This window comes from Eumetopias jubatus, unplaced genomic scaffold (assembly GCF_037043125.1).
Source record: "Eumetopias jubatus isolate StellerSeaLion01/CBP00866 unplaced genomic scaffold, mEumJub1_p1.0 scaffold_7, whole genome shotgun sequence".
Taxonomy (NCBI): domain Eukaryota; kingdom Metazoa; phylum Chordata; class Mammalia; order Carnivora; family Otariidae; genus Eumetopias; species Eumetopias jubatus.
In genome coordinates, this window is record NW_028274813.1 from 116,824,612 (window position 1) to 116,850,795 (window position 26,184).

The 26,184-nt window shown below is 48.4% G+C and overlaps 2 pseudogenes; one reads left to right on the forward strand and one right to left on the reverse strand.

Annotated features, from left to right (window-relative positions):
• The window catches only part of LOC148163972 (acrosin-like), a 240,030-nt pseudogene that overhangs the window by 67,486 nt on the left and 146,360 nt on the right, over window positions 1-26,184 (reverse strand).
• On the forward strand, window positions 71-1,410 carry LOC148163973 (DNA primase small subunit pseudogene; annotated as a pseudogene).

Consider the following 26,184-nt stretch of genomic DNA (forward strand, 5'->3'; position numbering starts at 1 on the left):
TGAAGATAATGACTAATTAAAAACAAGTGTGTGTTGGTGGTAACCCTGCAGACGTTGAGTCCCGCGCTCCATGGAGACGTTTGACCCAGCCGAGCTGCCTGAGCTGCCTAAGCTTTACTACCGGAGGCTTTTTCCCTACGCCCAGTACTATCGTTGGCTCAACTATGGCGGAGTAATAAAGAATTACTTTCAACACCGTGAATTTTCATTCACATTGAAAGATGATATTTACATTCGCTACCAATCCTTCAACAACCACAGTGATCTGGAAAAGGAGATGCAGAAAATGAATCCATACAAGATTGATATAGGCGCGGTATATTCCCACAGACCCAATCAACACAATACAGTAAAGCTGGGAGCTTTCCAGGCTCAGGAAAAAGAACTGGTGTTTGACATTGACATGACAGACTATGATGATGTGAGGAGATGTTGTAGTTCTGCAGACATATGTTCTAAGTGCTGGACCCTCATGACGATGGCCATACACATATTCGACCGAGCACTGAAGGAGGACTTTGGATTTAAGCATCGTCTCTGGGTCTATTCCGGAAGGAGAGGTGTTCATTGTTGGGTCTGTGATGAATCGGTTAGAAAATTGTACTCTGCAGTACGTTCCGGGATAGTTAAGTATTTGAGTCCTGTAAAGGGTGGTCAAGACGTTAAAAAGAAAGTCCACCTAAGTGAATAAATTCACCCTTTTGTCAGCAAATCTATAAACATAATAAAAAAATACTTTGAAGAATATGCCTTAGTTGATCAAGATATTCTTGAAAATAAAGAAAGCTGGGATAAGATTTTAGCCCTTGTTCCTGAAACAATTCATGAGAAACTTCAGCAAAACTTCCAGAAGTATCACAATTCACTTCAGCGTTGGGAATATTTGAAGAAAGCCATCAGCTGGCAGGATAATACTAAAAATGACAAATGTGGACCCTTGCTTGAATGGGAGATCATGCTCCAGTACTGTTTTCCACGGCTGGATATCAATGTTAGCAAAGGAATCAATCATTTACTGAAGAACCCTTTTAGTGTTCATCCTAAAACAGGTCGTATTTCTGTGCCTATTGATTTACAGAAAGTGGACCAGTTTGATCCATTTACTGTTCCAAACATAAGCTCCATCTGCCATGAATTGGATGCCATTTCCATTAATGATGAGGGAAAGGAGGGAAACGAAGCTGAATCTGATATCAAACATAGAACCAGAGATTATAAGAAGACCAGTCTAGCTCCTTATATAAACGTTTTGAACAGTTTCTTGAAAACCTGGATAAATCCCGAAAAGGAGAACTTCTCAAGAAGAGTGATTTACAGAAAGACTTTTAAAGAAAACAGCTCTCCTCAAACCAATGTAGATGTCTTCTAGCTTCAAGAATCAAATACTTCAGGTGCCTGGGTGGCTCAATCGGTTGGCTGTCTGCCTTCGGCTCAGGTCATGATCCCAGGGTCCTGAAATCGAGTCCCGCAGTAAGCTCCCTGCTGAGCAGGGAGTCGGCTTCTCCCTCTCCCTCTGCCCCTCCCCCCTGCTCATGCTCTCTCTCTCTCTTTCAATCAGTAAATAAAAATTCTTAAAAAAAACAAAAAAACAAAAAAAAACAAGTGTGTGTTTCCCCTTCTCCCAGAAATTGAAGCAGGTGTGCAGGCCATAGGTCAGAGGACCTACTTATCCCCACCTGACAGCACTTATCTGCTCTGGATCTAGGAGACCCAAGGTTTTGAACATCAGCCTGTGTGTCAGTGATGTAGCATTTCACAGGATGTCAGTGTTCTGAGAAATCAGCAGGTCCATTTGGCACAGTGTCATCTTCCTGTCAGGACTGGCGGTCAAATTTCTCATGAACCCCAAACTTCCGGGGATTTCCTCTTTCCTCTAGTTGACCGAGGGTTAGGGTTAGAGTTAGGGTACTGGTTAGGGTAGGGGTTAGAGATAGGGTACGGGTTAGGGCACGGTTTACCGTACAGGGTAGGGTTTAGGGTTAGGCTACCATTTAGGGTACGGGTTAGGGTTAGGGTACGCTTTAGGGTTTGGGTTCGGTTTAGGGGTAGGGTTAGGGGTTAGTGTTATGTTAGGTGTTAGGCTTAGGGTACAGGTTAGGTTTAGGGTACAGTTTAAGTTTAGTTTTAGGGACCTGTACAAATGTTCCGTGCCTGCTATCACAGGAGTCTGGTGCAAACCTGGCAATGCAAGGATGAGCCAGGGGCTGCGCTTTTCATGGAACACAGCTCAGAGGGGCTTGAATCTGCTCTGGGGTCCAGGCAAAGCTACGCCCCTCCTGCCTGTGTCCCAGCCCCTGTGGGAAGGTAGTAATGAACTGATTCTGACCTTGTCCTCTCCGAACACAGACTTCGAGGGGCTCCCATTACGGTTAGGCTCAGGTCCATGGGCCTCGTCTGTGCCCATGTGCTGGGCCGTCCCCACAGTTGCTCCTGGCACCCCTGAGTCCTGGTCACACATCTCTGTGGAATCCCCTGCCCTCCAGGGTGGATGGCCAATGTGACGGCCCTCTCAGGAATACAATGGCACAAATTGCCGGGATGTGATTTCTAAGCTGATGGAGTCTGTGACTTCTACTGGTTCGCTCTGCCCTGGGTTCATTCCCTGTCTCCTTCTCTGTGTCTGTGTCTGTGTCTCTCACAGGAGCAGACCTGTGGGTTCCATGGGCGATATGAGAAACCGCAGAAGCCTCCCTTGTCCCCGTTTCCCTCTCCGGTCCTGGTGCCCCATTCCTTCCTAAGGCCTCCTCAACCTGACCGGAGCAGTGATTCTGGATTCTCTTCCACATGGGGACCCTGAGGCTGCAACATGTAGGACCCTGACTTTGGTCTCCAGACTGGCGGACCTGTGCTCTGCCACGTTCTGCGTAGCCAGGTCCTAAGCCCCCCAAGCCCCGAGTCTGTCCTCTGCTGAGAAGGACCTCGAGGGGTTAGAAAACATTTTCCCAAGACTGGGATCACAGGGGGTCGGGGATGGATATCCAAGGCCGAGAGGCACTTCTATAAGACTGTGGGACCCTTGGGACACTACATCTCTGCAGCCCAAGTGACATCAGAGTAAGCTGAGGCCTTTTGTGCTATAGCCCTCCGGACTTGGGGGAGGGTATCTCTTACTACTCCCAAGTTCGCAGGGTGGTGGTGGACACCGGAACCCAGACCCTGTCTTTTCCCAGTGCCCTGGCAACACCCTGGGTCCTTTGAGGAACCCTGACCATCAGCCCGGACTGTCACCCTGTCCCTATGGGGCCTGGTTCCGGGTCCTGCAGCGACACAGTGAGGAGAGGTGAGGCCAGGCAGGAGCGGGGAGAGGGCAGAGTGGACTCTCCCTGGGGGCCATGGATCCCTGGTCAGTGCAGACCCTGTTGTGTGCCGGCCCCTCGGGCACCGAGATTCCAGCTCCTGGTCTGGCTCCGGGAGGGAGACCAGAGTGTGGCCCCTGCTAGCTCAGATGTGTCACTCTGTCCTGTAGCTACAGCCTGTCCCACCAGCTGAACTCCACCTCCTAGTCGGCCAGCTCATCTTCACGGTCAAGAACAGGCCATCATGAAGGTCAGGGGCCATTGCGTGCCTGGTCAGGCAGGGGAGGGCTCACTTTCACCTCAGCGAGTCTCTGGCTGGTCTAGCAGGGGCTCTGGATGGCTGGCTTTCCAGGTTCTCTGCTGACCAGCTCTGGGACTGGAGCCATTTAACCTCCCCTCGCTGGGCCTCGCTCTCCTCTTCTGTGCAATGGGTGATGCTGAATGATCCCTCCCATGGTGGAAACATGTGGAGTGCTCGTGATTGACGTAAGGCGGGCACCGAGTCTGGATTGCAGAGTGCAGAGGGGGATGGAGAGCTGTGTGGGCAGTGAGCACTCCTTCCCCCTAAAGCAATTTAGCTCTTCCATGCAGCCGCCAGGCCACTGGCTGGGAGCCCAGGGGCAGTGCCCCACCACACTCCTGACACCAGGCCCCTGCGTGTGGCTCTTCCTCAGCACTGGGACACAGTGGGGACCGCGGGACATGGGGCCAGCTTCTCTCTCTGAGGGAAGGAGACGAAAGAACTCTTTCCTTGGGGACTCCCAAGGCCACTTAAGAGGGGAGGAGGCTTCCCCCAAACAGTACATTGAAATTCTACTTCTGTTAGAACCTGAGCCTTGGGCTTTGGTTATTTCCCTTGATGGGCTGACGAGATACACTTGTTCTCCAAGATTCCTCCTCAGATGAAGAGCTCTCGCAGGTCCCGGGCATCCTGGAGCTGGGGAGGGGAGAGGGGCCAGTCCCCTCCCTGGCTCCTGCAGGAGACCTGTCCTCCCAAAGGCAGGATGGTTTCGGGTCGTGGTCCTGGGCTAGGGTTGGAGACAGCCTGTCACTGCTCCTGACTCCGGGGCTGAGTGGGCCTTTTTTAGGCATAGCAACACCCACCGAAGGCAGGGGCTTCAGAAAAAACACACTCCTGGACCCGGTCCCGCCCCAGGACGGTGGCTGCCTTCCCCAGCCCCAGAGGAAGAGGGATATCCTCTGCTTCTTTGGCCTTTGGTCCTCTGACCCACGAGGAAGCACTGAAAAGTTTCTAGCCCTCCTCTGGAAGCGCACCATCCCTGAGTGGGCCAGTCACTGTCCACACACGAAGACGGACAACGTGCTAAATAAGTGCAGGAGGTGATCCTGTTCAAATGGCCTGCGGGTCGGTGGGGTTGCTGCTTCTGTGCCCTCCAGTGGGCCACCTTTCCCTGGATGGAAATCCTCCTGGAGTCGCCTCTCTGTCCTTTGACCTCCGTTCCTGCTGGTTTCAGGACCAAGGGACTCCAACTGAGCATTGTGCCCCATGTCCTCAGGGCGATGGTGGTAATGGTCTGTTATGATTATCTGGGAGGGTCCTTCACGTTCCTGCTCCCCTAGGCACAGGTGTGGTAGCGACAAGCCCCAGAGCCATCCCCCAATTTCAGCATTGTGCCCCATGTTCCCCAGGAATGGTGCTAATGGTCCGTTGGGATTGTCTGGGGGGGCCCTCCAGGTTCCCGCTCCCCTTCTCTTCCTCTCCTGTTATCTTCTTCTTTTTCTTTTTTCTTAAAATATGTTGCGTTATTTGTTTCAGAAGTACGGATCTGTGATTCAACAGTCTTGCAGAATTCACAGCGCTCACCGTAGCACATACCCTCCCCATTGTCTATCATCCAACCACCCCATCCCTCCCACCCCCAAACATTAGAGTAACACTCAGTTTGTTTCCTGAGATTAAGAATTCCTCCTATCAGTGAGGTCATGTGATACATGTCTTTCTCTGATTGACTTATTTCACTCAGCATAACACCCTCCAGTTCCATCCACGTCGTTGTAAATGGCAAGATCTCATTCCTTTTGATGGCTGCATAATATTCCATTGTGTATATATACCACTTCTTCTTTATCCATTCATCTGTCGATGGGCATCTTGGCTCTTTCCACAGTTTGACTATGGTGGACATTGCTGCTATAAACATTGGGGTACACGTACCCCTTCGGGTCCGTACATTTGTATCTTTGTGGTAAATACCCAGTTGTGCAATTGCTGGATCGAACGGTAGCTCTAATTTCAACTGTTTGAGGAACCTCCATACTGTTTTCCAGAGTGGTTGCACAAGCTTGCATTCCCACCAACAGTGTAGGAGGGTTCCCCTTTCTCCACATCCCCGCCAACATCTGTCGTTCCCTTACTTGTTAATTTTAGCCATTCTGACGGGTGTGAGGTGGTATCTCTTTGAGGTTTTGATTGGATTTCCCTGATGCCGAGCGATATTGAGCACTTTTTCATGTGCCTGTTGGCCATTTGGACGTCTTCTTTGGAGAAATCTCTGTTCATGTCTTCTGCCCATTTCTTGATTGGATTATTTGTTCTTTGGGTGTTGAGTTTCATAAGTTCTTTATAGATTTTGGATACTAGCCCTTTATCTGATATGTCATTTGCAAATATTTTCTCCCATTCTGTCGGTTGTCTTTTGGTTTTGTGGACTGTTTCTTTTGCTGTGCAAAAGCTTTTTATCTTGATGACATCCCAATAGTTCATTTTTGTCCTGGCTTCCCGTGCCTTTGGCGATGTTTCTAGGAAGAAGTTGCTGCGGTAATGTCGAAAAGGTTGCTACCTGTGTTCTCCTTTAGGATTTGGATGGACTCCTGTCTCACGTTTAGGTCTTTCAAACCTTTGGATTCTATTTTTGTGTGTGGTGTAAGGAAATGGTCCAATTTCATTCTTCTGCATGTGGCTGTCCAATTTTCCCAACACCATTTGTGGAAGAGACTATCTTTTTGCCATTGGACATTCTTTCCTGCTTTGTCAAAAATAAGTTGACCATAGAGTTGAGGTTCCATTTCTGGGCTCTCGATTCTGTTCCATTGATCTATGTGTCTGTTTTTGTGCCAGTACCATACAGTCTTTATGATGACAGCTTTGTAATAGAGCTGGAAGTCCGGAATTGTGATGCCGCCAGCTTTGCTTTTCTTTTTCAGTATTCCTCTGGCTATTCTGGGTCTCTTCTGGTTCCATACAAATTTTAGGATTATTTGTTCCATTTCTTTGAAAAAAGTGGATGGTATTTTGATGGAGATTGCATTGAATGTGTAGATTGCTCTAGGTAGCATTGACATCTTCACAATGTTGATTCTCCCAATCCATGAGCATGGAACGTTTTTCCATTTCTTTGTATCTTCTTCAATTTCTTTCATGAGTATTTTATAGTTTTCTGAGTACAGATCCTTTGCCTCTTTGGTTAGATTTATTCCTAGGTATCTAATGGTTTTGGGTGCAATTGTAAATGGGATAGACTCCTTGATTTGTCTCTCTTCTGTCTTGTTGTTGGTATATAGGAATGCCACTGATTTCTGTGCATTGATTTTATATCCTGCTACTTGACTGAATTCCTGCATGAGTTCTAGCAGTTTTGGGGTGGAGTCTTTTGGGTTTTCCACATACAGTATCATATCATCTGAAAAGAGTGAGAGTTTGACTTCCTCTTTGCCGATTTGAATGCCTTTGATTTCTTTTTGTTGTCTGATTGCTGTGGCTAGGACTTCTAATACTATGTTGAATAGCAGTGGTGAGAGTGGACATCCCTGCCACGTTCCTGACCTTAGGGGAAAGGCTGAGAGCCTTTCCCCATTGAGAATGATATTCGCTGTAGGTTTTTCATAGATGGCTTTTATGATAATGAGGTATGTACCCTCTATCCCTATACTCTGAAGAGTTTTGATCAAGAAAGGATGTTGTACTTTGTCAAATGCTTTTTCTGCATCTATTGAGAGGATCATATGATTCTTGTTCTTTCTTTTGTTAATGTATTGTATCACGTTGATTGATTTGCGGATGTTGAACCAGCCTTGCAGCCCAGGAATAAATCCCACTTGGTCGTGGTGAATAATCCTTTTAATGTACTGTTGGATCCTATTGGCTAGTATTTTGTTGAGAATTTTTGCTTCCATGTTCATCAAGGATATTGGTCTGTAATTCTCTTTTTTGATGGGGTCTTTGTCTGGTTTTGGGATCAAGGTAATGGTGGCCTCATAAAATGAGTTTGGAAGTTTTCCTTCCATTTCTATTTTTTGGAACAGTTTCAGGAGAATAGGTATTAATTCTTGTTGAAATGTCTGATAGAATTCCCCTGGGAAGCCATCTGACCCTGGGCTTTTGTTTCTTGGGAGATTTGTGATGACTGTTTCAATTTCCTTAGTGGTTATAGGTCTGTTCAGGTTTTCTATTTCTTCCTGGTTCACTTTTGGTAGTTGATACATCTCTAGGAATGCACCCATTTCTTCCAGGTTATCTAATTTGCTGGCATAGAGTTGCTCATCATATGTTCTTATAATTGTTTGTATTTCTTTGGTGTTGGTTGTGATCTCTCCTCTTTCATTCATGATTTTGTTGATTTGGGTCATTTCTCTTTTCTTTTTGATCAGTCTGGCCAGGGGTTTATCCATCTTGTTAATTCTTTCAAAGAACCAGCTCCTAGTTTCGTTGATCTGTTCTACTGTTCTTTTGGTTTCTATTTCATTGATTTCTGCTCTGATCTTTATGATTTCTCTTCTCCTGCTGGGTTTAGGCTTTATTTGCTGTTCTTTCTCCAGCTCCTTTAGGTGTAGGGTTAGGTTGTATAATTGAGACCTTTCTTGTTTCTTGAGAAAGGCTTGTATTGCTATATACTTTCCTCTCAGGACTGCCTTTGCTGTATCCCAAAGATTTTGAACAGTTGTGTTTTCATTTTCATTGGTTTCCATGAATTTTTTTAATTCTTCTTTAATTTCTTGGTTGACCCATTCATTCTTTAGTAGGATGCTCTTTAGCCTCCATGTATTTGAGTTCTTTCCGACTTTCCTCTTGTGGTTGAGTTCTAGTTTCAAAGCATTGTGGTCTGAAAATATGCAGGGAATGATCCCAATCTCTTGGTACCGGTTGAGACCTGATTTGTGACCTAGGATGTGGTCAATTCTGGAGAATGTTCCATGGGCACTAGAGAAGAATGTGTATTCCGTTGCTTTGGGATGGAATGTTCTGAATATGTCCATGAAGTCCATTTGGTCCAGTGTGTCATTTAAAGTCTTTATTTCCTTGTTGATCTTTTGCTTAGATGATCTGTCCATTTCAGTCAGGGGGGTGTTAAAGTCCCCCACTATTATTGTATTGTTGTCAAAGTGTTTCTTTGCTTTTGTTATTAATTGCGTTATATAATTGGCTGCTCCCATGTTCAGGGCATAGATATTTACAATTGTTAGATCTTCTTGTTGCATAGACCCTTTCAGTAGGATATAGTGTCCTTCCTCATCTCTTATTACAGTCTTTGTTTTAAAATCTAGTTTGTCTGATATAAGGATTGCCACCCCAGCTTTCTTTTGGTTTCCATTAGCATGGTAAATGGTTTTCCACCCCCTCACTTTCAATCTGGGGGTGTCTTTGCGTCTAAAATGAGTCTCTTGCAGACAGCATATGGATGGGTCTTGTTTTTTAATCCAATCTGATGGCCTGTGTCTTTTGATTGGGGCATTGAGCCCATTTACATTCAGGGTAACTATTGAAAGATATGGATTTAGTGCCATTGTATTACACGTAAGGTGACTGTTAACTGTCTGTTGTCTGTGTTCGTTTCTGCTCTTTGCTGCTTTTAGGTTCTGTCTTTGCTTAGAGGACCCCTCTCAATATTTCTTGGAGGGCTGGTTTCGTGTTTGCAAATTCCTTTAGTTTATGTTTGTTCTGGAAGCTTTTTATCTCTCCTTCTATTTTCAATGATAGCCTAGCTGGATATAGTATTCTTGGCTGCATATTTTTCTCGTTTAGTGCTCTGAAGATATCTTGCCAGTCCTTTCTGGCCTGCCAGGTCTCTGTGGATAGGTCTGTTGCCAATCTAATGTTTATACCATTGTAGGTTACATATCTCTTCTCCCGAGATGCTTTCAGGATTTTCTCTTTGTCTCTGAGACTCGTAAGTTTTACTATTAGATGTCAGGGTGTTGACCTATTATTATTGATTTTGAGAGGGGTTCTCTGTGCCTCCTGGATTTTAATGCCTGTTTCCTTCCTCACATTAGGGAAGTTCTCTGCTATAATTTGCTCCAATATACCTTCTGCCCCTCTCTCTCTCTCTTCTTCTTCTGGGATCCCAATTATTCTAATGTTGTTTCGTCTTATCGTATCACTTATCTCTCGAATTCTGCCCTCGTGATCCTGTAGTTGTTTCTCTCTCTTTTTCTCAGCCTCTTTATTTTCCATCATTTGGTCTTCTATATCGCTGATTCTCTCTTCTGCCTCAGTTATCCTAGCATTTAGTGCCCCCATTTTTGATTGTACCTCATCAATAGCCTTTTTGATTTCGATTTGGTTAGATTTTAGTTCTCATATTTCTCCAGAAAGGGTTTCTCTAATAACTTCCACGCTTTTTTCAAGCCCAGCTAGTATCTTTAAAGGCATGATTCTGAACTCTAGGTCCGACATCGTACTAATGTACGTATTGAGTAGGTCCCTGGCTGACGGTACTAGCTCTTGTTCTTTTTGCTGAGGTGATTTCTTTCGTCTTGTCATTTTGTCCAGAGGAGAAAAGATGAATGAGAGAACAAAATGCTAACAGGTTTACAACGTCCCCAGCAAATATACTGTATACAAATCAGAAAAGACCTGAAACCAGGGGAAAAGAAAGGGAAAGAAAGAAAAAAGAAAGAGAAGAAAAAAAAGATAAAAACAAAATCAGAACAATACAAAAAAAAGCAGAATATTATCAAATATGATCAGGCTAGTGCATAGATCAGTGCCACACACTAGATTTTGGGCGTATTTTGGTCTGTTAGAAAAAAGTGCCTCCTAAAATTTTAAAGGAAGCAAGACATATATGTACAAAATAAGTGTTGATACAATGAAGGGATGGAAGATGACTGTAAAGATGAAAATTATAAAAGATTTTATAAAAGGACTTGGTAAGATAAGTTCTTTGAAAAAAGAAAGAAGATTTAAGAAAAAAAAAAAAGGAAAAAGGGAGAGAATGTGATCAGGCAGGAGACTAGAACAAAGCCATACACTAATGATTTAGGGTATCTTTTTATCTGTTAGAAGAAACTGTACCTCAAAATTTTAAGGAGAGAACAACTTATATATATATGCCAAAAATAAGGGTAACTACTATGAATGGATAAAATATGACTCTAAAAATGAAAACTAAAAAATGTTTTTTTGTTTTTTTTTTAAAAAGGGATTGATAAGATGTTGGTTGAAAAAGGGAAAAAGAAAAATAAAAAAAACAGTCAACAAAAATTAACTTTGATGAAATAATGAATCATGGAAAAAAAAAAAAAGCCATGAATCTATGTGCAGTATTCCCCTAGCGCTGGAGTTCTCCCGTTCTCCTTGATCGATCAACTTGGTCTTGGCTTGCTGGCTGTTTGTGCTGATCTTCTGGGGGAGGGGCCTGTTGCTGTGGTTTCCAAATGTCTTTGCCGGAGGCGGAATTGCCCCGCCCTTGTCGGTCCGGCTAAGGAAGCTGCTCCGGTTTGCTCTCGGGAGCTTTTGTTCCCTGCAAGCTCTCGGCACAGCTTTGGAGGACCAGGGCAAAAATGGTGGCCTCCCAATCTCCACCCGGAGGAGCTGAGAACTCGGGGCCCCGCTCCTCAGTGTGCCCCCAGAGAAAAGCAGTCACTTCCGTGTCCCCGGTCTCCGGCCGCACTCCGTGCTCACCCGGCGTGTGACCGAGCGTTTCTATCTCAGGCACCCGACGCCGCGTGGGGTCTCCAAACCCAGCAGATCCCTGCAGTACGTTCCCGCACTGCTCCTCCCCGGGAAGGAAGGGGAGTCTCCCCGGATCTGCCGCCTGCTGGGTCCTGCTGGAGGAGCCGTGCTCCGACTGGGCCGCGGATCACAGTTTATGGCAACCCCGAGCTGAGAGACCGCGACTCTGCTCCGTCTCTGCAGCCGGCTTCCCCGCTGTGATACCTGGGAGCTCTGCCGCACTCAGGCACCCCCGGTCTCTCTGTGACCCCAAGGGTCCTGAGACCACACTGTCCCGGGAGGATTCCACCCACGCTTAGCCACTGCAGCGACGTCCCTCCGCCGAGCCAACTTCTAAAAGGTCCGATTTTGTGCTCCGCGGCTCTATCACTTGCCAGAAGCGGCCGGCGGAGGCCCCTCCCCCGCCGTCTATCCTCCCGAATATCGCCTCGGATTCACTTCTCCGCACGCCCTACCTTCCAGTAAGTGGTCGCTTCTCTGTTCAGAGAGTTGTTGCTACTCTCCTGTTCGATCTCCTGTTGAGTTTGTAGGTGTTCAGAATGGTTTGATCCGTATTCAGCTGAATTCCTGAGACCAGACGAAATCTAGGTCTCCTACTCCTCCGCCATCTTGCTCCGCCCTCCGAGGGCTCACTTTCAACACAGGGAGTCTCTGGCTGGTCTAGCAGGGGCTCTGGAGGGCTGGCTTTCCAGGTTCTCTGCTGACCAGCTCTGGGACTGGAGCCATTTTACCTCCCCTCGCTGGGCCTCGCTCTCCTCTTCTGTGCAATGGGGTGATGCAGAATGATCCCTCCCATGGCGGAAACATGTGGAGTGCTGGTGATGGTCGTAAGCCGGGCACCGAGCCTGGATTGCAGAGTGCAGAGGGGGATGGGGAGCGGTGTGGGCAGTGAGCACTCCTTCCCCCTAAAGCAATTTAGCTCTTCCATGCAGCTGCCAGGCCACTGGCTGGGAGCCCAGGGGCAGTGCCCCACCACACTCCTGACACCAGGCCCCTGCGTGTGGCTCTTCCTCAGCAGTGGGACACGGTGGGGACCGCGGGACATGGGGCCAGCTCCTCTCTCTGAGGGAAGGAGACGAAAGAAGGCTTTCCTTGGGGACCCCCAAGGCCACATAAGAAGGGAGGAGGCTTCCCCCAAACAGTGCATTGAAATTCTGCTTCTGTTAGAACCTGAGCCTTGGGCATTGGTTATTTCACTTGCTGGGCTGACGATGTACACATTTTCTCCAAGACTCCTCCTCGGATGAAGAGCTCTCGCAGGTCCCGGGCATCCTGGAGCTGGGGAGGGGAGAGGGGCCAGTCCCCTCCCTGGCTCCTGTAGGAGACCTGTCCTCCCAAAGGCAGGATGGTTTCGGGTCGTGGTCCTGGGCTAGGGTTGGAGACAGCCTGTCACTGCTCCTGACTCTGGGGCTGAGTGGGCCTTTTTTAGGCATAGCAACACCCACCGAAGTCAGGGGCTTCAGAAAGAACACACTCCTGGACCCGGTCCCGCCCCAGGACGGTGGCTGCCTTCCCCAGCCCCAGAGGAAGAGGGATATCCTCTGCTTCTTTGGGCTTTGGTTCTCTGACCCATGAGGAAGCACTGAAATTTTCTAGCCCTCCTCTGGATGCGCACCATCCCTGAGTGGGCCAGTCACTGTCCACACACGAAGACGGACATCGTGCTAAGTAAGTGCAGGAGGTGATCCTGTTCAAATCGCCTGCGGGTCGGTGGGGTTGCTGCTTCTGTGCCCTCCAGTGGGCCGCCTTTCCCTGGATGGAAATCCTCCTGGAGTCGCCTCCTGTACTTTGAGCTCCGTTCCTGCTGGTTTTAGGACCAAGGGACTCCAACTGATCATTGTGCCCCATGTAATCAGGGCGATGGTGGTACTGGTCTGTTATGATTATCTGGGAGTGTCCTTTAGGTTCCTGCTCCCCTAGGCACAGGTGTGGTAGCGACAAGCCCCAGAGCCATCCCCCAATTTCAGCATTGTGCTCCATGTTCCCCAGGCATGGTGCTAATGGTCCGTTGGGATTGTCTGGTAGGGCCCTCCAGGTTCCTGCTCCCCCCCAGGCACAGGTGTGGTGGCAAGAAACCCCAGAGCAGTCCTCATGCTTCAGCATTGTGCCCCATGTCATCAGGGATGTTGCTAATGTTCCATCAGGATCTTCTGGGAGGATCCTCCAGGTTCCCGCTTCCCCAGGCACAGGTGTGGTGTCAAAAAGCCCCAGAGCCCTCCCCCAAATTCAGCCTTGTGCCCCCGGGGGTGCTGGTGCTGGTCATGGGCTGTCAAGATGGTACAGGAGGACCCTCTGGGTGGGGCTTGGAGCCTGCTTAAACCTGGTCGCACTCAGGTTGCATGAGGAACAGAGGAGTTGAGGTCTTCATTTGGAAGGGTAATTTCGCTTTTGCAAAAAGGTCAAGGTCATTGGTCTACTTTAGAATGAACATAATGACTACTTAAAAACAAGTGTGTGTTTCCCCTTCTCCCAGAAATAGAAGCAGGTGTGCAGGCCATAGGTCAGAGGACCTACTTATCCCCACCTGACAGCACTTATCTGCTCTGGATCTAGGAGACCCAAGGTTTTGAACATCAGCCTGTGAGTCAGTGATGTAGCATTTCACAGGATGTCAGTGTTCTGAGAAAGCAGCAGGTCCATTTGGCACAGTGTCATCTTCCTGTCAGGACTGGCGGTCAAATTTCTCATGAACCCCAAACTCCCGGGGATTTCCTCTTTCCTCTAGTTGACCCAGGGTTAGGGTAAGAGTTAGGGTACTGATTAGGGCATGGGTTAGGGTACGGGATAGGGTTAGGGTATGGGATAGTGTTAGGGTACCTGTTAGGGTAGGGTTTAGAGATAGGTAAGGGTTTGGGCACAGTTTACGGTACAGGGTAGGGTTTAGGGTTAGGGTACCATTTAGGGTACAGGTTAGGGTTAGGGTACGCTTTAGGGTTACGGTTCGGTTTAGGGGTAGGTTTAGGGGTTAGTGTTATGGTAGGTGTTAGGGTTAGGGTACGGGTTAGGTTTCGGGTACAGTTTAAGGTTAGTGTTAGGGACCTCTACAAATGTTCCATGCCTGCTATCACAGGAGGCTGGTGCAAACCTGGCAATGCAAGGATGAGCCAGGGGCTGCGCTTGGCATGGAACACAGCTCAGAGGGGCTTGAATCTGCTCTGGGGTCCAGGCAAAGCCACCCCACTCCTGCCTGTGTCCCAGCCCCTGTGGGAAGGTAGTAATGAACTGATTCTGACCTTGTCCTCTCCCAACACAGACTTCCAGGGGCTCCCTTTACTGTGAGGCTCAGGTCCATGGGCCTCGTCTGTGCCCATGTGCTGGGCAGTCCCCACAGTGGCTCCTGGCACCCCTGAGTCCTGGTCACACATCTCTGTGGAATCCCCTGCCCTCCAGGGTGGATGGCCAATGTGACGGCCCTCTCAGGAACAGAATGGCACAAAATGCCGGGATGTCATTTCTAAGCGGATGGAGTCTGTGACTTCTACTGGTTCGCTCTGTCGTGGGTTCATTCTCTGTCTCCTTCTCTGTCTCTGTCTCTGTGTCTCTCCCAGGAGCAGGATCTGTGGGTTCCATGGGCGATGTGAGAAACCGCAGTGCAAGCCTCCCTTGTCCCCGTTTCCCTCTCCGGTCCTGGTGCCCCATTTCTTCCTAAGGCCTCCTCAACCTGACCGGAGCAGTGATTCTGGATTCTCTTTCACATGGGGACCCTGAGGCTGCAACAAGGAGGGCCCTGACCTTGCTCTCCAGACTGGTGGCCTTGTGCTCTGCCACGTTCTGCGTACCCAGGTCCTCAGCCCTCCAAGCCCCGAGTCTGTCCTGTGCTGAGAAGGACCTCGAGGGGGTAGAAAACATTTTCCCCAGACTGGGATCACAGGGGGTCGGGGATGGAGATCCAAGGGCCACAGGCACTTCTACAAGCCTGTGGGACCCTTGGGACAATGTATCTCTGTAGCCCAAGTGACAGCAGAGTAAGCTGAAGCCTTTTGTGCTATAGGCCTCCGGACTTGGGGGTGCGTATCTCTTCCTACTCCCAAGTGCCCAGGGTGGTGGTGGATACCGGAACCCAGACCCTGTCTTTTCCCAGTGCCCTGGCAACCCCACAGGGTCCATTGGGTAACCCTGACCATCAGCCCGGACTGTCTCCCCTCCCCGTGCTCTGGATCTGGGTCCTTGCCGGGAGTCCTGATGCCCTGCCCCATGGCCCAGCTGTCTCCAACCTCTTTCTTCTTTCCCCCTTGTCCCCCACCTCGCTCCCGGGGTGTCTTCCCCTTCTGACCCCCAGCTGGGCAGTCAGAGTGGTGTGTGTTGGTGGGTTTGCAGGTGCGCATGCCTCTACATGCCTGGGGATGCCAAGGTCATGTCCCCACATGGGACATGGTGGGTAGCTATCCCTGAGGGTCTGAGGGGCTCTCACCCCCAAAGCGACCCTCATGGGAGGGTTGGGGCTGGTCTGGGACTGGAGAGGAGCCCTGCTCCGTGGGCTCTGCACCCCTCATTTGTCTTGGGCCAGTGCCTCCCTCTCTTGACCCAGGTTCCCAACTGTCCCTGAGGTTTGGACATGGAAACACTTGAACGTGGCCACTCCTCCAGGGGTGGTGGGGGACAGGTGCACCAGGCACCCAGGCCTCCCCACCGAGAGGGCCAGCCAGGTGTGTCATGGCCAGGTGTGCAAAGGAGACCTGCACGCAGCACCTGTACGGTGATCCAGCCCTGCAGCGGATGTACATGAGACCTATGGCTCTGCACCTGACCGGTCCCCCACATTCCCTCATCACAGCCGACTGCTCTGTGGCCCCAAAGTCCACTGGGCCCCGCAATCACCCCCAACCTGGGCGGCAGGGCTTAGGGTGCAAGGCCAGGTGGGTAGGACATCTGGGGACGCACAGGTCATTGAATACCCCTCCCACCCAGCTGCCCTGGAATGCAGACTCCCTCTCAGGGTCCAGCTAAGTGCAGGGCTGGGCCAGAGGACCTGGAGGCATCAGTGGAGGCCGACTCAGGACAGGGAGAAGATCAGTCCGCCCCTTCCCCTTCTCCTCTCCTCCTCCTGCCTTGTCTTCCTGGCAGGAGCCGGGACAGAGGTCCAGCCTGTCCCTGGCGGCAGCCCCGGCTGGAGCCAGAGGGGCAGGAAGGAGGCCGGGGAGGAGGGGCCCAGCAGCAGGATGCCCGAGTGGGAAGGGGGTCGTTAGTGTAATGAGGGTCCCCATGGGCATTCAGGGATTTCAGCCCTTTTTAGACATGCGCAGGGGCCCAGGGCCTCGGCCCCTGCCCCATCCTTCACTCTCCACAAGGCCCTGCATCCTCCCCAGCCCAGTCCTGGTCCACAGCCAGTCCTCCCTCCGGCCCCAGGAAATCCAGGGGCTCTGGGAGCTGCAAAATCATTACAAGCTGGAACCGAGCCATCCCTATGGGGCCTGGTTCCCGGTCCTGCAGCCCCACAGTGAGGAGAGGTGAGGCCAGGCAGGAGCGGGGAGAGGGCAGAGTGGACTCTCCCTGGGGGCCATGGGTCCCTGGTCAGTGCAGACCCTGTTGTGTGCTGGCCCCTAGAGCACCCAGATTCCAGCTCCCACTCAGGCTCCGGGAGGGAGACCAGAGTGTGGCCCCTGCTAGCTCAGATGTGTCACTCTGTCCTATATCTACAGCCTGTCCCACCAGCTGAACTCCACCTCCTAGTCGGCCAGCTCACCTTCACGGTCAAGAACAGGCCATCATGAAGGTCAGGGGCCAGTGCTTGGCTGGTCAGGCAGGGGAGGGCTCGCTCTGGGCTCAGGGAGTCTCTGGCTGGGCTAGCAGGGGCCCTGGAGGGCCGGCCTTCCAGATTCTCTGCTGAGCAGCCCTGGGTTAGGGTGAGGTTTAGGGTTAGGTTGAGGGTGAGGGTGAGTTTTAGGGTTAGGGTTTAGGTTTAGGGTTTAGGGTGACAGTGAGGGGTGATGGTGAGGGTGAGTGTTAGGGTTACGGTTAGGGATAGGGGTAGGGGTTAGGGCTAGGGGTTAGTGGTAGGGTTAGGGTTATTGAACAGGTTAGGGTTAGGGTCCGGGTTAGGGTTAGGGTTTAGGGTGAGGGTGAGCGGTGAGGGTGAGGGTGAGGGTTACTGATAGGGGTAGGTGTTAGGGGTAGTGGTTAGGGTTAGGGTTAGGAGATGATGGCTCCTGATACTCCAGTAAGGATATATAAGACCTACTGGATATTCAGTTGACGGGCATGTTACCTCCTGAAAGTTATGTGAGCTGAGAAAGTGCGACATTCAGTTAGAAAGTTAGTAGGGGAATAAAGCTCATTTGACAATCTGAAAACTCATAACACTCAGGAAGAAGCTTTGAGTTGCCCTGACACGCAAGCAGGCAAGGGACAAATTCTTGATGCTCATATTGTCTGGTGGAGAACTTACACTCAGGGAGAGGAGGGCACACTGCCCTTCATGCAGGTGGAGGTGTGACCTCCTCACACTCCTACAGGAAGGTGAAACTTCTTAATATGCAGGTATGTGAGGTGAGCATTTGTCATGCTCCCGTCGGTGAGATGCCGTCTCCTGACAATCAGAAAAATGAAACCTCAGGGTATTCAGGTTATTGTGGTGAGAATTCCTGACCCTCAGGTATAGGAGACACATTTTCCTGCATGTAGGTCCCAGAGGAGACCTGGAGACACTCAGGTAGGAAACACCAGACCCTGTGATATGCAGCAATGAATAGAAAGGTGGGCTTTGTAGTCCTAAATTAGAGAAATTCAAAGTGGCTCTTTGAAAAGTGTGCTGATAGTATGTACTTGGAAGAGGGAAAGACAATTTGCCCTACACAGGGTTAAGGATCGATTAATCTGGTGAGCCCGACACCCTGTGACCTTTGACATGCTGCATCATCTTGACACAGAGGGACAGAACTGCCGCTCAACTCATGATTTGGAACAGGAACTGTGGTTGCAGCCTGCCTGACGGGCAGACCCTGACACTGCACAAAACTGGATCCTCAGATGATACGGAACCTTCAAAGGGTAACTGGGAATGAAGATCCTGGCGTTGGGACAGAGGGAGGGGGCTGCACATGAGCCCCCATCACCCGAGGGGTGCAGAGGAGCCTGTACAGAAAGCTGGGATCTTGTTTCAGCCTGAACCGGTTAAGCTAATGGGCTCCTGCCTGGCCTGACTATTGGGGGGTTTGGGGGGATGTAGCCATGCTGATTGGTCCGGAGGTCACAGAGCTTTGTGAGGTCACTGGGCTTCCAGGCCAGGCTGGGGCAGGAGTATGGTAGAGATGCTGCCAACAGCCATTCTGCTGGCCTTGGCAGTGTCTGTGGTTGCCAAAGATAACGCCACGTGTGAGTAAGTGTCAGGGACACCTCCGGGGGGTGGAAAGAGTGTCTTCTGAATAGCAAGCCCCACCCAGTCTCCCTCTGTCCAGGGCTAGGAAGGAGGCCAAGCTTGGGCCTTAGTAGTCCCCTGGGTCTCACGGGTGTGACCCACATCCCCAACTCTGACCATCCTTGCTCCCAGCTTCATCAGCTGAGAGACCCCAGAGCTGACCCCAGGCTCCTATGCCTCCCATAGCACAGACGCCGGGGTCCTTCCCTCACCTAGAGACTGACCTCACTGCCTCTTGAACATCAAGTCCCAATTTTTAGAAACTCCTTTCTTCCCACAGATACTGAGGTGCTCCTCCTGTGGCTGACCCCAAAGACCCCAGGGTATTGTCATGGCATTCTTCTAGGTTCCCGTCACCACCTTAGACTCTGACAGCCCCCAAGGTACCCCCAAACTCTTGTGGCCTCTCCCCAGTTCCCAGAACTTCCACCCCTGGACCCCCGCTGCTCCCCACACCTGGGATCATTGGACCTGCCTTGGCAGGTCCCTCCTCCTGCCACCATCCAACCCCACATCGCAGCCCCAAGACCCCTGTGGCTGTTTCCTGAGTCTCCCGCCCAGAATTGGCTCTAAAGACCTCAAGCCATTACACCTCTCTCTCTCTACCTCTAGCCTCCCCCTCTTCCTCAGGATCTCCCATATTTCTAAGGCCCTTATCATCCGTCCTGCTTCCTATGGCGCCTTCTTTCCTCGCCTTGGGGCTACACCCACAAGACCCCAGAACTCATACTCCTCAAAACCAGTTCCTGAAGCCTGCAGCTTCCTGCTTCCCTACCGCCCTGACAGTGCCTCTCCTCAGCAGCTCCCCCTCAGACCCTCCACACTCCCGGTTGCCCCATTTTGCCCAGCCCCATAACCCTGATCCCCCCATTGTGCAGGTGCGAGGACAGGCTGTGCCTCTTCTTGGTTTGAACTCTGCCCCTGGTCTCTCCCCAGTGCCCCCTGTGGTTTACGGTTCAGGCAGTACCCACCGGGAAGTGGCCGTATCGTCGGAGGGCAGGATGCAACAATCGGGGCCTGGCCCTGGATGGTCAGCCTCCAGGTAATCATGTCCCATAATAACCGAAGGTACCATGCGTGCGGAGATACCTTGCTGAACTCCCATTGGCTGCTTACTGCTGCCCACTGCTTCCTCTCCAAAAAGTACGTGTGGGAGCACGTGGAGGGAGGTCTTCAGAAAGGCTCTTCCCAGAAAGGGACATTCTCCAGGGCTCTCTGTGCGCAGTCTCCCCGGGGCTCTGGGTCTTGTGGCAACCAGACCGCGAGTGGGTGGGCCCAGGCCCTTGCTGAGGGAGGGCTCTGAGGATCATGGTCACCAGAGATTTCTGTCGAGCCCGTCCTTTCTGAGGATGACCTGGCTTGCCTCTGTGCCCACAGAAAAGTATATGACTGGAGACTGATTTTTGGAGTAAGGGAAATTGTGTATGGGAACAATAAGCCAGCGAAGCCACCTCAACAGGAGAGAGATGTCGAGAAAATCATCATTCATGAGAAATACATCCCCAGTTTAGAGCACAATGACATCACTCTCATTAAGATCAACCCTCCTGTTCCCTGTGGGCAATTCATCGGAACGGGCTGCCTGCCCCAATTTAGGGCGGGCCCACCTGGAGTTCCCCAGGCCTGCTGGATGGCTGGCTGGGGATTCTTGAAAGAGAAAGGTGAGTATGGGAGGGGCTCTCACAGGGGTAGGGGCACTGCTGGTCATTCCCTCAGTGGTCTCTGAAGTGCAGGGGCCATTTGTGGTGCCTAGTGGTGATGTCCACCAGAATGCGGGGCCCTGTCCTCTTTTAGAGTGGGAGAAACTGGCAGCCGAGTCCCCTGTCCACAACCTCACCACTGATGGCTCGTGCGGTTGCTGGGTGGCAGGGTGCATGCAGCACCAGGAGAACCTGGGCATTTTTCGAATGGGGTATGGGCTGTGGCTCTATGTGGGGCCTGGAACCCCAGTTGCTACCTTCTGGAAATGGGGGATTGTCCCCTGAAACGGCAGTTGGAGAAGAGCTCGAGGTGGGGTTTTGTGGTTGCGGGCCAACTCCTCTCCTCTCTGGACATCCATTTCCCCATCTGTGAGTGGAAGGGCCATGTCACGTGCTCTCTGAGCTCTGAGACCCCAGAGCCCAGCCCTCTAGACCTCAGTGAACCTCTGCTCCACACCCTCGGTGTTCACACTGCGAGAATCCACCCTCCCCATCCGAGTGATTTCGTTTTCTCTGGAGAGAGGGGACAAGGTTCTTGGCAGGCTAGCAGTGGGCAGCGAGGGTTGACGAGTAGGTTAGGCCTTTCAGCTTTCCACAGGTGAGCACATGGACTTTTTACCCAGTCACATTGGGGATGAGAAGAGAGACTGAATGTTCTTCTGTCCGTTGATAATGGAAAACTGAGGGCTCCTAATTCCTGAAATACTTTACCTGTTTTAAGTATTTTCATTATTTCAAAAATATTGATGGATATAAATTTGTGCTTAATATAATGCAAAATGTTATGGTTTAGAGAAGAAAGAATCAAAAATGTTCACTAGCCCCATCAAGAATACAAGGATGTTCCAGGGTCATGCTCTCTTACATTAGAAGTACACACTGGTACCAGACTCTGGCCCTATCTCACTGTGACAAGGTGGTCTTCATCCCCTTTGTCTTTTAAATGTGGGATGACTCATATGTGATATAAGACCAAATAAATCTCAAATACTTAACTCTATATTCTTTTCACATAAATCACTTAAGCAATATGATGATAACATAGCCACCTAAGAAATACTCCCAATTGAGAAAATGCATGCCAGATGCATAATAGAATTCAACTACATAATCATCAAACTGAAATCTATCTCCTTAAATAGTAATTGCATATTTTCCTTTTCAATATAAGTTGTAGGAAACTCATCAAAGCACTCTAATTTCTTATTTTTAATTTTATTATGTTAGTCACCATACATTACATCATTAGTTTTTGATGTAGTGTTCCATGATTCATTGTTTGTGTATAACACCCAGTGCTCCATGCAGTAGGTGCCCTCCATTAATACCCTCCACGGGGCTAACCCATCCCCCCACCCCCCCTCTAAAACCCTGTTTGTTTCTCAGAGTCTATAGTCTCTCGTGGTTCATCTCTCCCTCCGATTCCCCCCCTTCATTTTTACCTTCCTTCTCCTAATGTCCTCCATATTATTCCTTATGTTCCACAAATTAGTGAAACAATATGATAATTGACTTTCTCTGCTTGACTTATTTCACTTAGCATAATCTCCTCCAGTCCCATCCATGTTGATCCTTTCTGATGGCTGAGTAATATACCATTGTATATATGGACCACATCTTTATCCATTCATCTGTTGAAGGGCATCTCGGCTCTTTCCACAGTTTGGCTATTACGGACATTGCTGCTATGAACTTTAGGGCCCTTCTTTTCATTACATCTGTGTCATTGGGGAAAATACCCAGGAATGCAATTGCTGGGTCATAGGGTAGCTCTATTTTTAATTTTTTGAGAACCTCCACACTGTTTTCCAAAGCGGCTGTACCAACTTGCATTTCCACAAACAGTGTAAGAGGGTTCCCCTTTCTCCACAACCTCTCCGACATTTGTTGTTTCTTGCCTTGTCCATTTTTGCCATTCTAACTGGTGTAAGGTGGTATCTCAATGTGGTTTTGATTTGAATTTCCCTGATGGCTAATGATGATGAACATTTTTTCATGTGTCTGTTAGCCATTTGTATGTCTTCTTTGGAGAAGTGTCTGTTCATATCTTCTGCCCACTTTTGACTTGATTATTTTTTATGGGTGTTGAGTTTGAGAAGTTCTTTATAGATCTTGGATACCAGCCCTTTATCTATAGTGTCATTTGCAAAATTCTTTTCACTTATCTCAGAGGACTCAGCAGATTAAACACCTATCTGATAGCTGAGTGATTGTTACTGTGAAGATTCTTTTCCCTCCACCAAGACATGTCTCTGAAACTAAAGAAGATATTTTCTACTATATACAGCAAATTTCTCCAAGCACATATCCAGCCCAATGCAATCACATCACTGTTCATGGCTGACTTCCTCCCAGCTGGAGGGTAGACTCCCAACCTTACTTAACAAATGCCTGTTTTTCTACCACACGAGACACAGTTTGAATCCACACATTTGGGTGTCTGAGCCCAAAAACCATACCAAGGGAAAGTCAGGAGATCACTTTAGATACAGATGGCCCTTTAAATTCACACAAATAATGACAATATAGACATGGAACAGTATCTGGTTTCCTTTGATCACGTCCTAGGAAGGGAGTAAGAGCAGATGTGTCATGAGGAGAACAGATTAGATAAATCAGTATATCTGATGACATTCTTTCAGGCACACTAAAACCTTGCTGACACATCTGTCCCTTGAACCTTGGACAAAACATCAAGACGGTGGGCTAGAATGTGCCAGCCCTCATTTCCCACAGACACTCCATGAAGCACAACATATGGACAAACATAGTTTTGTCAGAACTCCAGAAACCAGCTAAAAAGGTGCAAAAGCCACGTGAATACTTACCCAAGAAAAAGTCCTTACTCAAAATGTTGGGAAATTTTGTGGAATTGTGCCTCCCCTTGCCATACCCCCAGCTGGAGCAGTGTGGTTTAGTCAGGAGGACACTTCTTAATTCTCAGTTCCATCATTTAGACAAAAGAGGAACATACTTCCTTATAAAGTATTGACTTGTGGAGGGATCTCCATATGATTTCTGTCTATCCCTGGCTCAGAACAGTGATGGGGCATAGTTGGAAGGCCTCTGATGGCAGGGACAGTTGCAGTGGATCATTAAAGCAACAGTGAGCTACAATTTGTGGGGGAAGCAAGACATTACCAAAGAGACATTTAATACAAATCCAAGGCTTCTAGAAAAAAAAATGCAGGGATGAGAGTCTAAGGAAATTTAAAAGTGACTTGTGTGTGGAGATCTTGACCAAAACACACAGAAGTCCACCTTTACTTCTTTTATAAGATTTGAAAAACCAAACCTGGAAATTATTATAAATACATATTAATGGGCCCACACATAAAAAATCTCATCTTTGATATCAGTAATGTAATGTGTTGTAGAAATCCTTTTTTTGTAGTCCACATGTGTTGTGGACCGAATTGGGTCCCCTCTTAATTCCTATGTTGAAATCCTAACCTCCATTATTTTATAGTGTCTGTATTTGGAAATAGTACTTCCAATAGGCAATTAAGTCAACATGGATCATATGGGTCTCCTTCATCCAATATACGTGGTTTCATATAAGTGGAGTTTAAGATACTGAGACTTTTAGAGTTACAGCCGTGTAAAGACAGACAGAGAAGATGGATGTCTACAAGCCAAGGAAAGGGTTCCCAACAAAATTCAACTCTGCCAACCCCTTGACGTCCATCTTGTAGCCTCCAGAAAAGTGAGAAAATTAACTATTATTAATTACAACCCAGGTTGCGATACTTGATATGGCAGCCCCAGCAAACAAATACACTATGGTAATGACAAAGTATCAATAAACTACAGACAAAAGGAAATAGGAGGTAAATAAAAGCATCCCATTATTAAAAAATCAACAAAATGAAAGCATTAAAAAAGGTAATGAGGGACAGCAATAGCTATAACAAGAAAACACTTAACAAAAAGGCATTGAGTTATTTTCCCACCAGTAATCCTATTAAATGTCCCATTCAAAAGATACAGACTGACAGAATGGAATGGATTTAAAAAGAGAAAATAACTATGCTGCCTACAGGATACTCTCCTTAGTTCTAAGGACAGACGTTGTTAGATTGTTAATGAAACGATAAAAAAAAAAAAAAGACTGTGCTGAAGTAGTAACCGAGTGAGGTCAGTGGCATTTATACTAATTTCACACAAAAATAAAACTGTAAGAAAGGAAAAGGACACATAACAATAATAAAGACACTTCACAATTATAAATATATGTATACCAAAACCCAGAGATATTAAATATATATAGAAATTTTGGCATGATTTCTAGGGGAACATGGAACATTTTCCAAGATAGACCTTATATAAGACCAATAAATATTTATTAACATTTTAAGAAGGGTAAAGTCATACAAACTAGCTTTCATTATCATAATGAGATAAAATTAAAAATTTTATTTAATTTTGCTGAAGCAAATTTAAGATTGCTGAAGCACATCTGGGAAATCAAGAATATACGTGAAAATTTAATTACATACTCATAAACAACAAACTGGTCGAAGAATTAAACACAAGGGAAATTATAAATTATCCTGACAAAAATGAAAATAACACAATGTACCAAAATTTATTAGATATAGGAAAGGCAATGTTAAGAGGCAATTTAGAATTGTAAAAGCTCACTTTAAAAAAGACTGCCAACTTAAGGCTCTATGGAGATGGCAGAGGGGGAGGATCCTGAACTCACTTAGTCCCAGAGACACACAAGGTAACAAACACATCCATGCAACTACCTCTGAAAACAACCCAAGGATTGTCAGAACAAACTCTCTAGTTACTCATAGAGAGGAGGCCACATAAAAAATGTCAGGAGAAACGGAGATGCAGTTGGAAACGAAACCCTTCATGAGACTAACCACAAGCAGGAGGTACACTACAATCATGGAGAAGAGAGAGAATCAGAACCCATGGCAAGCGCCTCAAGGATGGGTCACCCACATCAGGATCATGGGTCCCTGTAATATATGGCTTTGGAAAACAGTGGGGCTTAACTTTCTGAATTTTTACAATCAGCTGGGAAAAACTTGATATTTTAAATGTTAGCAGGCTTAACTCTGAAAGATCATGAGGGCAAGAAGAAACTGAGTCCCTGTCCCTAAAGTCAGCTGTCCCTAAAGAATAGCATTTTGAGCAGCACCTGGGACACAGTAAAGGAGATTTATTGACCGCTTCCAGAACACGCTTGGGTGTATGAGTGTGTGTGTTTGTGTGTGGGGATCTATAGGAGACTTCTCCAAGAACAAAAGAGCTGACCAGTGCCATTTCCTCCCAGACCCCAAGCCAAGATAGCAGCACATGTGCAGGAACAAGTGTAAACACTCTTCGCCTATCTAGTTGGCACCATGAACTTCACCCCCACATTCTCCTGCAGATCCACACTACCCAACCCCTCCCATTACACAGGTGTCCATCCAAAGCATCTCCTGCCACAAAACACACTGCCAACAGCCCCAACAGTGAGATGTGACACTCCGAACTGACTCTTGCCCTGGGGAGAGTGAAAGATACACATGCACACGCGTGTGTCCACAGTCCCAGCAGCCAAATATTGGCTAGTAGTACAGAAAATGTGGACTGCCAATCGGTGCAAGGGCAGCCCTAGCAGGTATGACTGTTATTACTGCCCACTTTGGGAGCCTCAGTGCACACGGCAAGGATATCATCCTTCAAGTAGCCCCTGCACATGAGCTTAGGGCAGGCATTTTGCTGACTGCTGTCACCTTCCAACTTCTAGCACATGTTGCAGCAGGCTGGTCCCTTCAGAGCACAGGGTCAAAAACCTTCTTGGTGTAACAAGCACAGTGCTCAATTGCAGCCAAATGGACTGAAGGAAACTCTAGTCAGTCATGATAGTAAAGTGCACACAATCCACATAGAGACCTCCTTAGAGTACCTGGT